The sequence below is a fragment of the Ricinus communis genome, chromosome 3 (genome assembly GCF_019578655.1).
Source record: "Ricinus communis isolate WT05 ecotype wild-type chromosome 3, ASM1957865v1, whole genome shotgun sequence".
Lineage (NCBI taxonomy): Eukaryota > Viridiplantae > Streptophyta > Magnoliopsida > Malpighiales > Euphorbiaceae > Ricinus > Ricinus communis.
In genome coordinates, this window is record NC_063258.1 from 19,147,589 (window position 1) to 19,162,642 (window position 15,054).

The following is a 15,054-nucleotide window of genomic DNA, read 5'->3' on the forward strand; positions in this document are numbered from 1 at the left end:
ATTAATCTAAGTGTAATACTAGTGGAAATGCCAGCATTTTGATGTCTATGATGCATATAATGAAGTAATTTGAGTCAGGTTGTTATTAGGTAGGCCCTCGTAGATTTCCCCTTGCTTTCTTTAAGCTGCCTCATAAAATTTGGGACAATGAGAGCTGTTGACCAGTCAACTCCTCTCTAGTTCTTGATTTGACTTTAGTTTATTGATCCTTCTTTATTTATTTATTCATATTTAGCTTCTTATTTCTTCTTTATATGGAATTAGGGCTTTCACACTATTATTATTTTAGTTTTCTACCTTGCGGGAAATCAAGTTATGCATTCTTGCAAGACCTTTGTGGACTTATGAAGACTCGCACTAGCAAACCTAGATTTGGAATCGAGGCACGTCCCAATATTCCAATTCAAGATTTGGACCATTGGTATCTCCATCATTCCATGTTCCTTTAGGCACGAGGACTCCTAGTGACACTAGAATTGGTGTAACGAATCTTGGAAATACAATTGATAAGCTTGACCGGTGGCATGAGCACTCCTTATCAATATTCATGCTCGCGAGCATAGACTTATCGCTCACATTCTTCCTTCCTTTTGTGTTTTGTTGATCGTGTATTGATACCATTAATATGTAACCTCCACGAATAAGCTTTAGAATCTCCTTTCAAATTGCAGACCCCCAATTTTAATATACATTTTTACATTCTTTGCTTGTATTTCATTGTACTTCATTTTGTTTACTTAGAGTCATTACTTCACTTTTTTTTAACCTTTATTTATCATATTATTTTTGCTTTAGATTACTTTCTTTGCCTATTTAGTTTAAGTGCCTTAGCATTGTTTTCAAAATGTAAGGTGACGAGTCATCACGAGTTGACGACTCGTAATAGCAAGATTAGGTGACAAGTCGTCACATGTTGACGACTCATCACAGAAGGCTTTAGTGATGAGTCATCACACATTGATGACTCGTTCACTCACATTAATATTACCTATACTTGCATTATCGTATATTTATCCTTTTTATTGTTCGTTTTGTTGAGCGTTCTTATTTTACTAAGCAAGCTTTTGTAAAGGAGAAGTAATGGATGCTGCATTCCTTTTGATTCCTCCCTGTTCCCATTCTTGTTGGAGGGGAATTGAAGGACCACCATCGGTTGAGGAGCAAAACTATGCAGAATCTGAAGAGTAGCGTGCTTTCGAAGAGGAACTTCCTCGATATCCACCATCCGATGATGTTCCTCTCCTCATTTATCCAATTCAAAGTACCACCGGTGGTTCCTCAAATGCCCATCCTCCTATTTGAGATCAAATAATAGATAGGCAGATTGCTATGTAGCGTCAACAAAATGAGATGGAATTTCACAACAATTCGCTCGTCAGCAACGCAAAATGGAGTACCAATTAAATTAATTTGTTCGCTCACTCCGGCTATCCGATTGAGTCTCCACCTCCTATCCCTATGGATGATTGAGGGAGTACTTCTATCCTTGACTTCATTTGTTTTTATTTTATGACATTGGGGACAATGTTTCATTTTAAGTGTGAGGAAAGGGATATATATATATATATATATATATATATATATATATATTTATTTATTTATTTACTTATTTATATATTATTAGTATTTGTATTTGGTTTATTTCTGTTTTAGTATATTTTAGTTTTATGTGGTTAGATAGTGCATTTTGCTATATTTGCATTTATCATAGATTTCATATTTCTCCTATCTTTTAATAAGTAGTCATCTTACAAATCTTTTTCGTTTCTTAATGAAATTTTTTTTTGCTACAAGTTTACCTTTTTATCTCTTTTTATTATTTCTAAGATCTAAAGAATATTTAGTCAATTTGCTAGCTATGCTTAAGGCTAAAGTGGTAAAGATTCAAGCTTAGGTTTTCTGAGAAGTTTTGAGTAAACTTAGGAAAACTATAGCCATAATACGTATAAAACTTGCTTTTCAATAATGGATGAGGACTAGAAGAAAAAAAGAAAAGAGAAAATGCTTTTAATATGATGCATCTTGAGTAAGTTGTGTGCAATTGAATATGCTCCTTAGTTGCATTCATTCGGAATGGGATGTATGATGTATTCGAGTAAGTTGTCTGCATTTGTGTTTGCTCCTCATTTGCATTCATTCAAAAAGAATACATCTAGAAGATATTCTTATAAATAAATTGTCTAAAAATGCCATGATAAAAGGAGTTGTTATGTGTGCTTAACATTGTCTCTAGGTTGCCTTTTGCCTCTAAAATTCCTAAGTTTGAAGAATGAATATTTTGGCTAAGTAGCTTGGTTAGAATCTTGACTTTATGTTCCTGGTTTTATTTTTAGTAAATTGAGATAAAATGGTAAATTTATTGCTTTTCTTTAACCTCTTTCAGAGTTGAAATGGTTTGCTAAGATAACTACATTTATTTTGGAGAAGAAGAAAATTTTGTTAACTTTTCCATGAAGATCTACTCTTACTTGAGGGCAAGCAAGGTTTAAGTGTGGGGGAGTTTGATACAATGCAAATATGCATAGTTCTTTAGGTTATTTTAGTTTTAATTTTATTTGACTTTACTATGTTTGTGTGCTTATTTATTTATAAAGGTGTTATTTTTATTTGGTTTATATTTATGACTGATTGTTTGTGTTTTATACATGTTTTTAGGCTCAAAATGTGCATGAAAAGGACTTGGGAACATTTGGTATGAAGTATGAAGCTTGAAAAGTCTAATTGGAGCCTTAGCAGATCTTGAAGAGTCGTCACCATTTTGACGAGTCGTCACAGAAGGCCCGAGTGACGAGTCGGCACCGTCTTGACGAGTCAGTCTCCAAGAGTTATCACCGATCAAGCCTTTTTAACATCGAGTGACACCTCAATGTCACTGCTTAAGCTTATCAATTACACTCCCATGATTCCATATTGAAAACAAGTGGAAATTTGCATGGGCGTACCAAATAACAGTTCGACCCAAACTTATTGCTTACGTCCTTCCTTTCTTTTGTGTTCTTTGTCTACCCTTATATTTAAATCTACTCGACTTGATCCTTAAGCTTAACCATATGGAAAAGAACAAAGAACTTGTGATTTTTTTAGAGCGCATAAACACCAATGTTGAGTGAAAGCACATGGAAGCAGCAATCATAGGCATTGATCCAAGGCTTGGACAAATGCGAACAAAGAGAATTAGTTGATTGAGTATTGATATCATTCTTAGAATGTTCTCGGATGAATCTTTTGAAGGAAAGAGGGAATGTTGAGAATCGAGTCTCTCCCAAATAATCTAATTTAGGATTGGCACCATTGGGATCTCCATCATTTCTTGTTCCTCTAGGCACGATGACTTCTGATGACATTAGAATTGGCATAAGGAATCATGACAACTCAACTGACAAGCTTGACCAGTGGCATTGGAGTTTTAACTTGATGATTAAGCAAGACAAGACATAAATCCACATGCGTAAGGGATAAATCATGTTTTTTTTTTATTAATCCAAGTGTAATACCAGTGGTAGTGCAAGCATTTTGGTATTTGGGAGGCATATAATGAAGTAATTTAGGTTGAAGTATTATTAGGTAGGCCTACATGAATTTTTCCTTATTTTTATTAAGCTGGCTCATAAAAAATTAGGACAATAAGAGTTTTTGACCAATTAGCTACTCTCTCATTGATACTAACATGGCTAACTTATGCAATACCCGTATTCAATGTTAATGTCTTCACCAAGGATCGTTCACCTAATCAAGCAAAGAGACTCTAACTCCTAATAAAACCCTTAAATAACTTGTACTTAAGAATCTTATTATAAAGAATTAAAAACTGTTTAACATAAGCAAAATTTTAGATTAAACTATGTTTATAAAATAAGCCTTCACTTGAGAAATTCACCAAGTTCATAAAGAACAAAATAAGAGAATTAACTCCAAAATAATCAATATTCAACAACTCCCTTTACATAGAAATTCGTACTAGCTTATATAGGCCTTAAAAAAATCTCATTCTATAATGACAAGGAAGCAAATAACAATAACACTAGGAATAGAACTCCTAAGTTAAAAGGATAACTTAAAACAAGACTCCTAACTATTAAAAGACTTCTTTAAATGAACAAAAATGCCTAAAATATTTTTAACCAAGCCCATATAATAACATGATAATTGGGCTTAAATAACATGTGATATGTGGCCCATCTTTTAATATTGGACTCCAAATAGCTTGACTTGCTTATCTTGGGTTTATCTTGTCTTGGTCATGCTTCCTATGTTGGATTGAGTTGATAAGAGTATCTTAAGGCCCATTATTTTGATTAAGCCCAATCCCATATAGACTTATCACTTACGTCCTTCCTTTCGTTTGTGTTCTTTATCGACCCTTATGTTTAAGTCGATTTGATTTGATCCTTTTGCATAGCCGTATGGAAGAGAGTAAAGAACTTGTGATTTCTTTCCTTATCATATACGAAATCCCACCTATGTTCTCATTCAGTTCATTTCTTTTATTCCACTAAATTTAATCTCAGTCTAGTTTGATGTTTTGGTTTTATTTGGGGAGCATAAATACAAGCCTCATTAATCTATTCGATATGATCCTTACACTTAACCGTATGGAAGAGAACAAAGAACATGTGATTTCTTTCCTTATCGGATATGAAATCCTACCTATATTCTCATTTTTTTTATCTTTTTTCATCTCTCTTTCTAATCTCTATCTAGTATGTTGATTTGGTTTTATATGAGGAGCATATACACGAGTGTTGAGTGAAAGCGCCTGGAAGTGGCAATCATAGGCACTGATCCAATGCTTCAATAATTGTGAAGAAAAAAATTAGTTGATCATGTATTAATATCATTCTTCGAATGATCGCGGAGGAATATTTTAGAGGAAAGAGGAAACGCCGAGAATCGAGGCATGCCTAAACATTTTGACTCAGGATTTGCACCATTAGGATCTCCATTCTTCCTTTTTCCTCTAGGCACGAGGACTCCTGATGATGCAAGGTTGGGCATAAAGAATCATGGGAACACAATTAACAAGCTTAACGAGTAGCATTGGGGCTTAGTTTGATGATCAAGCAGAACAGACATAAATCCATGCGCATAAGGGGGAAATCATGTTATTTTCGATTAATCCAAGTGTAATACAAGTCGAAATTTGAGCTCTTTGATGTTTGAAATGCATACAATGAAATAATTTGGATCAGAGTGTTTTTAGGTAGGCCTACATGATTTTGTCCTTATTTTTGTTAAACTAGGTTATAAAATTTGGGACTATGAGAATTGTTGCCCAGTCAACTCCTCTCTGGTTCTTGATTTGACTTTAGTTTATTAATCTTTATTTATTTATTTATTCATATTTAGCTTCTAGTCTTTTTTTCTTATGGAATGAGGACTTTAGCACTATAAAAACCGCATGCAACCGAATACTTGAGGCTAATGAGCCGATTATTCTAGTTTTTTACTTTGCAAGAAATAAAGTTATGTGTTCTTTCAAGAAATTTGTCGACTTATCAACACTTGAACGAGTGAGCATAGACTTATTCCTCACATCCTTCCTTTCTCTTTTGTTCTTTGTCTACGCTTGTGTTTAAATCAATTCTTTTTGATCCTCACACTTATCGGTATGGAAGAGAATAAAGAACATATGATTTCTTTCCTTATCGGATCTGAAATCCTACTTGTATTCTCATTTTATTTGTTTCTTTTATTTCTCTATTTCTAATCTCTATGTAGTATGTTTGGTTTGGTTTTATTTAGGGAGCATCAACACCTGGGTTGTGTAAATGCCCATGGAAGTAGCACTCGTAGGCACCAATACAATCCTTCAACGAATTCGAAGAAAGAAAATTTGTTGATCATGTATTGATATCGTTCTTTGAAAGATTATGGAGTAATCTTTTAGATGAAAGAAGGAATGCCGAGAATGGAGGCATGCCCAAATATTCTGACTCAGGATTTGCACCATTAGGATCTCCATCCTGTCTTGTTCCTCTAGGCACGAGGACTCCTGATGACACAAGGTTGGGCATAAGGATTAATAGGAATGAAATTAACAAGCTTGACCAATGGCATTAGGACTTAGCTTGATGATCAAGGAGGAGAGACGTAAATCCACATGCATAAGGGAGTAATCAGGCTGTTTTTTATTAATCTAAGTGTAATACAAGCCAGAATTTGAGTGCTTTGATGTTTGAAATGCGTATAATGAAGTAATTTTGGTCGGAGTATTTTTAGGTAGCCCACCCGAATTTACCCTTATTTTTATAAAGCTGGCTTAGAAAATTTAAGACTACGAGAGTTGTTGCCTACTCAACTCTTCTCTTGTTCTTTATTTGACTTTAGTTTATTAATCCTTATTTATTTAGTTATTCATATTTAGCTTCTAGTCTCTTCTTATGGAATGAGGACTTTCACACTATAAAAATCGTACGCAACTGAATACTTGAGGCTAATGAGCATATTATTTCAGTTTTCTACCTTGCAGAAAATTAAGTTATAGGTTCTTTCAAGAAATTTGTGGACTTATCAACACTCGCACTAGCGAGCATAGACTTATCCCTCACGTCCTTCCTTTCTCTTGTTTATTTTTTCTATGCTTGTGTTTAAATCAATTTGATTTGAACCTTATGCTTAGTAGTATGGAAGAGAACAAAAAACATGTGATTTCTTTCCTTATCGGATCTGAAGTCCTACCTATATTCTCATCTTTTTGTTTCTTTTTTATCTCTCTGTCTAATCTCTATCTAGTATGTTGGTTTGGTTTTATATGGGGAGCATAAACACAAGTGTTGATTGAAAGCATATGGAAGTGGTAACCATAGGCACCGATCCAATGCTTAGAAGAATGCGAAGAAAGAAAATTAGTTAATCGTGTACTGATATCATTCTCCGAATAATCACGGAGGAATCTTTTAGAGGTAAGAGGGAAAGCCGAGAATCGAATCATGCACAAATATTTTGACTCAGGATTCGCACCATTAAGATCTTCATCCTTCCTTCTTCCTCTAAGCATAAGGACTCCTATAAAGCGAGTTGTTGAATATTGATTATTTTGGAGTTAATTCTCTTTTTTTGTTCTTTATGAACTTGGTGAAATTATCCAATGAAGGCTTGGTATTTTACAAATTTAGTTTAATCTAAATTTTTATTTATATTAAACAACCTTTAATTCCTTATAAATAAGGTGCTTAAGTACAAGTTATTTAAGGTCCTATTGGGAGTTAAGAGTTTCTTTGCTTGATTAGGTGAACGATCCTTGGTGAAGACATCAACATTGAATACGGGTTTAGCACAAGTTAGCCACGTTCATATCAACCAGCCTAGGAAAGGGTATGGAAAGCTTGAAGATGATAGATAAGAGTTGCTAGATCAAGGCCAAATAGAAAAAGCTAAGGATCTTGAAGAATATGGACATAGAGAGAAAGATCAAGTGCAATGGTCTAAGGATCCAAAAGCCTTGCCACAAAGCCCTATTACTAGATTAAGAGCTAAAAAGTATCAAGAGACCTTAACAAAGCGTATCTAAGGCTTAGCATTCCACATGTGGGCAGACCAAGGAGATTATTTGAGACAAGATAGTATGGGTCACATCTCTATTAATATATTATAAGTCCAAGTTCAAGATGGGCTAGTTCTACAAGCCACATTTGGGCTTTAGTTTAAGCTTCTTATATGGGCCTATTTAGCTTACACTTAAATAAGCCCGTGCGCATGATTTGTTTTTAGATTAGGGTTTTCTTTAGTTGCTCTAGGCGGCTACTTACATGTTATAGCTTAATTAGGAATTGTCTTTAGTTATCTTTTAGCTAGGAAGATTATCTCTATCCTTTTGAGATATATTTCCTAAGTAAGCTAGGATTTGGGTTATTTTAGGTTATAAAGCCTAAAACGAATTTCTTTGTAGATTTTAACTTATCAATAATATTTAAAGTAATTCTCCTTTCAAAGTGAAAGCTCATGGAAGCGAGGCACAAAAGATTAAAAAGAGAGGCGCAAAAGAAATGAATAAAATGAGAGAAATCAAGTTATGGGTTCTTGCAAGAACTTTACGGACATATGAAGAATTGAACTAGCAAACCTAGAGTTATTGCTCATGTCCTTCCTTTCTTTTATGTTCTTTGTCTACTCTTGTGTTTAAATCAATGCGATTTTGACCCTTACGCTTAGCCATATGGAAGAGAATTGGGCTTTATTAAACTTAACTCTCCATGTGGATTTGGTGCTTTGGTCCAAATATCTTGAATAAGCCCATTTAAGGCCTCCTTCATTCTTTTGGCTCTAGCCCTTGTAATTGGGCCTCCCTTGACATTTGGGCTTAGAACATGATCTCCTTGACTTGGTTGGCTACTTGGCTCCTTGGGCTTTAGGTTTGCATTAGTTCCTCTAGGCACGATGACTTCTCATGACATAAGGATTGGCATAAAGAATCATAAAAACTTAATTGACAAGCTTAACTGGTATCATTGAGGCTTAGCTTGATGATCAAGCAGGACAAGACGTAAATCCATGCACATAAGGGAGAAATATGAATATGAGTAAATAAACAAAATAAAGAACTAGAGGCTAAATATGAATAAATAAATAAAGAAAGATGAATAAATTGAAATCCAATTAAGAACAAGAGAGGGGTTGATTGGTCAACAACAATTGTGGTTCCAAATTTTATGACCCAACTTAATGGAAACAAGGTGAAGTTCGTATGGGCCTTCCTAATAACACTTCAACTCAAATTACTTTAAAAGAATTCGATTTGATCCTTACACTTAGCTATATAGAAGAGAACAAAGAATTGGTGATTTCTTTCCTTATTAGATCCAAAATCTTACCTATGTTCTCATTTTGCTCGTTTGTTTTGTGCCTCTCTTTCTAATCTCTATCTAGTATAATGGTTTGGTTTTACCTGGGAAGCATAAACACGAGTGTCGAGTGAAAGCAAGTGGAAGCAGCAATCATAGGCAACGATCCAATGGTTAGACAAATGCGAAGAAACAAAATTAGTTGATCGTATATTGATATCATTCTCCGAATGATCGTGGATGGATCTTCTAGAGGAAAGAGGAAACAACGAGAATCAAGACACGCCCAATATTTTGATTCAGGATTTGCACCATTAAAATCTCCATCATTCCTTGTTCCTAATGTGATTCTTGATGGCTTTGCAAGACCCAACACTTTACTAGATGTGTGAACCTTAGTATAGAAAAGGTTTTGGATGCCAGGTTCAAGTTTAAGGAAGAAGTTGAGTGATAAGTCACAAAGGAACGCCACAAGACAAGTCTTGATAAGTACAATGAGTTTAAATACAGAAAATAAAACCTAATTCCCATATGCAATAAGGAATTAATCTAAGATAGGAAATAACAACTAATTAAAAACATGAAAGTATAATCCAAGTCAAATGTATAGAAGTGCTTATTTATTTATTTATTTAGCAGAGTCTTAAGCATGACTCATTCGGATCACCCTTCCTGTGCATACAAAGCCAGGTCAACTCGTTGCTCACTAATCAACGAGTTACAATAGTATCGCTTTAGCCGATGGCCATTCACTTTGAAGTCTCCCTTCTCTAGATGATGCAACTCTACCACTCCATATGGAAAGACTTGTCCGATCTGAAATGGTCCAGACCAACGAGTCTCGCAGCCTTCCCGAAATAGACGGCGAGAGTTGTAAAGCAACACTCGATCCCCAACATGAAACTCCTTAGGCTCACGAATCCTTTGATCATGCCATTTCTTAGTCCTTGCTTTGTAAGTTGAGGAGTTTTCGTATGCCTGCTGGCGCCACTCATCTAGCTCACTCAGCTGCCATTGTCGCTCCTTACCTCCATAATCAATATCAAAGTTACAAGTTCTAAGGGCCCAAAGTGCCCTATGCTCTAACTCAACAGCAAATGACATGACTTTCCATAAACAAGGCGATAGGGCGTAAAACCTATAGATGTCCTAAAAGCGGTCCTAAACGCCCATAATGCATCATCTAACTTAAGAGTCCAGTCCTTCCCATCGGTACTAACGGTTCTCTCTAAAATACGTTTCATACCCCTATTAGTTACCTCAACTGCCCCACTAGTCCGGGGGTGATAGGGAGTAGAGAACCGATGAGTAACTCCGCATCGCTTAAGTACTTTCTCTAATTGGGTGTTGCGAAATGTGTTCCTCTATCACTAATAAGCGCCCTAGGTATGCCAAACCTAGCAAACAATCGCTTAAGGAACCCTGCAGACAACCCTAGCATCATCGCTACACCGAGCTTCCAGCCACTTAGAGAAATATTCAACAAAGCAACCGGAATGTACTTATTACCATACGAAGAGGGAAAGGGTCCCATGAAGTCGATGCCCCGGACATCTAAAATCTCAACGACTTGCACACTGGTTTGGGGCATCTCATCACGAGAAGAGATATTACCTGCTACCGGCAAGGGTCACAAACCTTAACAAATTTCCGTGCATCTTGGAAGAGCGTAGGCCAATAGAATCCCGCCTCTAGCACCTTCCTCGCAGTATGGTTTGCTACTTGATGACCTCCGTTGGGTCCCTCATGGCATTGCTTCAATATTTGGAGAGTCTCCTCGCCATATACACAACGGCCGAATCACCCGATCCGCACATACTTTAAACAAAAGGGATCTTCCCAAATATAGTATTTCAAATCGTGAAGAATTTCTTCTTTCGTCGATACGTCATACCCTTTGGTAGAACCCTAGCAACCAAATAGTTAGCATAATCAAAAACCAGGGAGTATCGGTATACCGAGTGACATACAAATGTTCTTCCGGAAATCGATCATCTATGGTCGTCTCATCAAGTGCATCTAAGTGAGGATTTTTCAATCTCGATAAATGGTCCACGCCGGATTCTCCGCCCTTCTTATCCTTGATCTCGACGTCAAATTCCTCAGAATAAAAGAATCCACCGAATCAATCTCTTGCCGCATCATTTTTCAATAATAAGTACCTCAATGCCGAGTGGTCCGTGAAGACAATGGTTTTGGAGAGAACGAGGTATGATCTAAACTTGTCGAAGGCGTAAACAACCGCCAATAACTCCTTCTCTATGGTGCTGTAGTGTTCTTGGGCTCCTGTCAAGGTCTTGCTGGCGTAGTAAATGGGTTGAAACTTCTTTTCAATCCTCTGTCCAAGCACAGCTCTAACTGCATAATCACTAGCATCGCACATCGGGTCAGGCAGCCCCCAATCGGGAGAAACCATGATTGGGGTCGTAGTTAGAAGTTTCTTCAAGAACTCAAAAGTCGCCACGCATGCATCATAAAAAATAAAAGGTACATCCTTAACTAACAATTGAGTGAGGGGCCTAGCAATCTTAGAAAAATCTCTAATAAATCTCCTATAAAACCCTGCATGGCCTAGAAAACTCCTAACAAATTTTTAACAGGAACTAGGAGGAGGTAGCTTAGATATTACTTCTACCTTAGCTCTATCCAACTCCATCCCAGCCTAAGAGATCTTATGCCCTAAAACAATCCCCTCTCTCACCATGAAATGACATTTTTCCCAGTTTAGTACCAAGTTAGCCTCAATACATCTAGCTAACATGCGCTCAAGGTTTTCCAAACAAAGAGAGAAAGAATTACCAAAAATAGAGAAGTCATCCATAAATACCTCCATAGACTCCTCAATCATGTCCTCAAAAATAGCCATCATGCACCGCTGAAATGTAGCTGGTGCATTGCACAGTCCGAATGGCATCCGTCTATAAGTAAACGTCCCATAAGGGCAGGTGAAGGTAGTCTTCTCTTGGTCCTCAGGTGCAATAGGAATCTGAAAGTAACCTGAAAAGCCATCAAGAAAACAATAAAACATGTGACCTGCTAAACGTTCAATCATCTGATCAATGAAAGGAAGAGGAAAGTGGTCCTTCCGAGTTGCATCATTAAGCCTACGGTAATCAATGCAAACTCGAAAGCCTATTACCGTCCGAGTCAGGATCAGCTCGTCCTTCTCATTCCTTACCACTGTGATGCCTCCTTTCTTGGGTACAACCTGCACAGGACTAACCCACGAACTGTCAGAAATGGGATATATCAAACCTGCATCAAGAAGTTTAATTACCTCCTTCTTTACCACTTCTTTCATGTTCGGATTGAGTCGTCTTTGAGGCTGAACGACCGGCCTGAAACTGTCCCCCAATGAAATCTTATGAGAGCAGAAACTTGGATTTATGCCCGGGATATCGGCTATATTGAAAGCAAAGGCCTTCTTGTACTTCCTTAGAACTTCCAACAGCATGGCTTGTTCTTCAGGAGTTAGATCTACCGCTATGATTACCGGTAAGCGCTTCTCTTCATCCAGGAAGGCATAAACCAAGTGGCTTGGCAACTCCTTGATTCTAAAACTGGTGGGTTCTCGAATGAAGTCTTTACTTTCCGCACCCCGACTGGCCAAGAAAAGATAGGGATCAGTTGACAAGCTCACCGGCTTAATAAACAAATGAGTTGCTCCAACACTTGCTCGTTGGACAACTCCTCCTCATCCTCGGCCTAATGCTACGTGCAAAGGGTCGAACATAAAATTTCTTGTAAATGGGACTCAACCACATCATCAATCACATCAATAGAACATACAGTATTATCATAGTCCAGTTGACTGCCCCATGGAAGTGGCCGGGTCAAAGGTAATGGTCTCATCATTAACTCTAAGCTTAAGCTTTCCATCGCTTACATCAATAACGACCCCTCGATGTAGCTAGGAAAGGCCTACCCAGGATAAGAGGCACAGTTATCACCCTCCATATCCATTACCACAAAATCTACAGGAAAGATAAATTTATCTACCTTTACAAGTACATCTTCAACAATACCTCTAGGAATTTTAAAATTCTATCCGCTAATTGAACACTCATCCTAGTAGGCTTTGGCTCATGCAACCCTAATTTGGCAAATAAACTAGTGGGCATTAAGTTAATACCGGCTCCTAAATAAGCCAATGCACCACTAATTGATAAATCACCAATCATACAAGGGATAGTAAAACTCCCTGGATCTCGTCAGCTGAGTGGCGCTTGTTCGAGAATAGCTAAACACTCCTCATTAAGCACCACCCTGACCAAGATCCTCCAACTTCCTCTTGTTGCTCAAAATCTCCTTTAAGAACTTCACAGATTTCGGCATCCGTGAAATTGCCTCAACAAAAGGTAAGTTAATTTTCACCGCTTAAATAAGTCAAGAAACTTATCGACAGCTTGTCCACCATATCCTGTCTCAACCTTCCGTGATATGGTACCGGGCCGATGCTCGCACAGGCTCTTTTGCCTGCCTTCTTTCTTTCTCTCATTCTCTACCATCTCAAGGTCCGGTCCTTCCTTACCGGCTCGACTGCATGATTGTATTATCCTTATCGGCCTAAAGGCGAAGAACCGGTCAAATTCTTACCTGAACGCAAGGTGATAGCTTTGCAATGCTCCCTCGGGTTTGACTCATAGTGCTAGGGAGCGATCCTGAAGGTCTCTCCGAAAGCATCTTAGAAATTTGGCCAATTTGAGTCTCCAAGTTCTGAATCTAGGCCTGCCGATTCCTAAGTGCACTATCAGTCTACTGGAATCTTGTTTTTGTAGATGTCACAAACTTCATCATGAGCTCCTCTAAATTTGACTTCTTTTCTTGGGAGGAGGAGCTTGTGCAGCCCAAATTGGTTGTTGCTGGTCATGATGAAGTCTTTGGAAACCCCGGCAAACCCCGGGCATTATTGTTCCTCCAATCGAAATTGGGGTGATTGCGCCATCCAGGGTTGTATGTATTGCTGTAGGGGTTATTCTGACGTCTTGGGGCATTCCCCATATAATCAACCTGTTCAACCTCAGAAGATATAGTAGAATTAGATGGAAAACTAATAGAAGATGAAGAAAACATACCTCCCGCAGACAACAGACCGAATGTGGGCCACCACAAAACTTGTACCAACGCTCACGCGTGAACCCAGATTTGGAGTTGGTCGATCTTCTTGGCTAGAAGCTCCACTTGAGCTCGCCAAGGCTGTAGAGTCCACTTGGTTGACCACTCCTTGTCTTCCCGGTCGGCTCCTAGAGGATTGCCATTGATAGTTGTTCATGGCCATTTCCTCTATCAAGTTCGAGCTTGCTCGCCTTACTATTTAGCGCCCCACCTGCTGCAGCATCCACCATCTGCCTCGTTGCAAGGTTCAACCCGCTGTAGAAGGTCTAAACTGCATCCACACCGGCAATCCGTGATGTGGGCAGATCTCAAAAGATCTTTAAATCTCTCCCATGCATCGTACATGCTTTCATCATCAAACCGCACAAAAGAAGATATGTCATTTCTAAGTTTAGCGCTTTAGCGGGAGGAAAATACTTATATAAAAATTTTTCTGACCAACGCCTTCCAAGTAGTGATCGTCATTGTGGAAGAGATTGCAACCATCTCTTTGCTCTGTCCCTCAAGGAAAATGGAAACAATCTCAGCCGAATGGCATCATCGGTTGTTCCATTTATTTTGAATGTGTCACAAATCTCCAAAAAGTTGGAGATATGTGCATTAGGATCCTCGCTGGGCAATCCTCCGAATCGCACGCTTTGTTGGATCATCCGGATAACATTGGCCTTTATCTCAAAATTGTTGGCCGCTACAAAGTAGTCCGACTATACTAGTTTTCGTCCCATCCAAAGAAGGTCGAGCAAACTCGTACATCGCCCTCGATCCTCATCGGCTGGGGGTCATGGTTTTCCATCGTGTCTAGTCTATCCACAGGTATCTCAACCTCAATCTCCTCCTCTTCTAATTGCAACCTCTTCCTTAAGAGTCCGAGGGATCGTTCTAGATCGGGATAGAGGCTCTATAAGATTCGAGTTTGAGCTCCCCGGTCATAAACTACCCCAAACCGAAAATCCACACAACCACCGATCAACAAAAATAATATAATAATAAATAATAATAAAATTAAAGAATAAATGAATAAAACAAATAATGACTAAATTAACACAAAAACAATTCACTCTAGTTCACTGGATCGACGGCGCCAAAAACTTGATGGGTTCTTTATGCAACATACACCTAAGGCAGTGAACCTACCGATGCAGCCTAGCACTAGTGAGTA

The 15,054-nt window shown here is 38.0% G+C and overlaps 1 non-coding gene across 1 annotated transcript; it reads left to right on the forward strand.

The window, feature by feature from the left end:
* The first annotated feature begins 14,182 nt into the window (after positions 1–14,182).
* Positions 14,183–14,288, forward strand: LOC112534155. Its single transcript, XR_003078464.2, has one exon. It is a non-coding gene; the product is annotated as a small nucleolar RNA R71 (small nucleolar RNA).
* Positions 14,289–15,054: the final 766 nt, after the last annotated feature.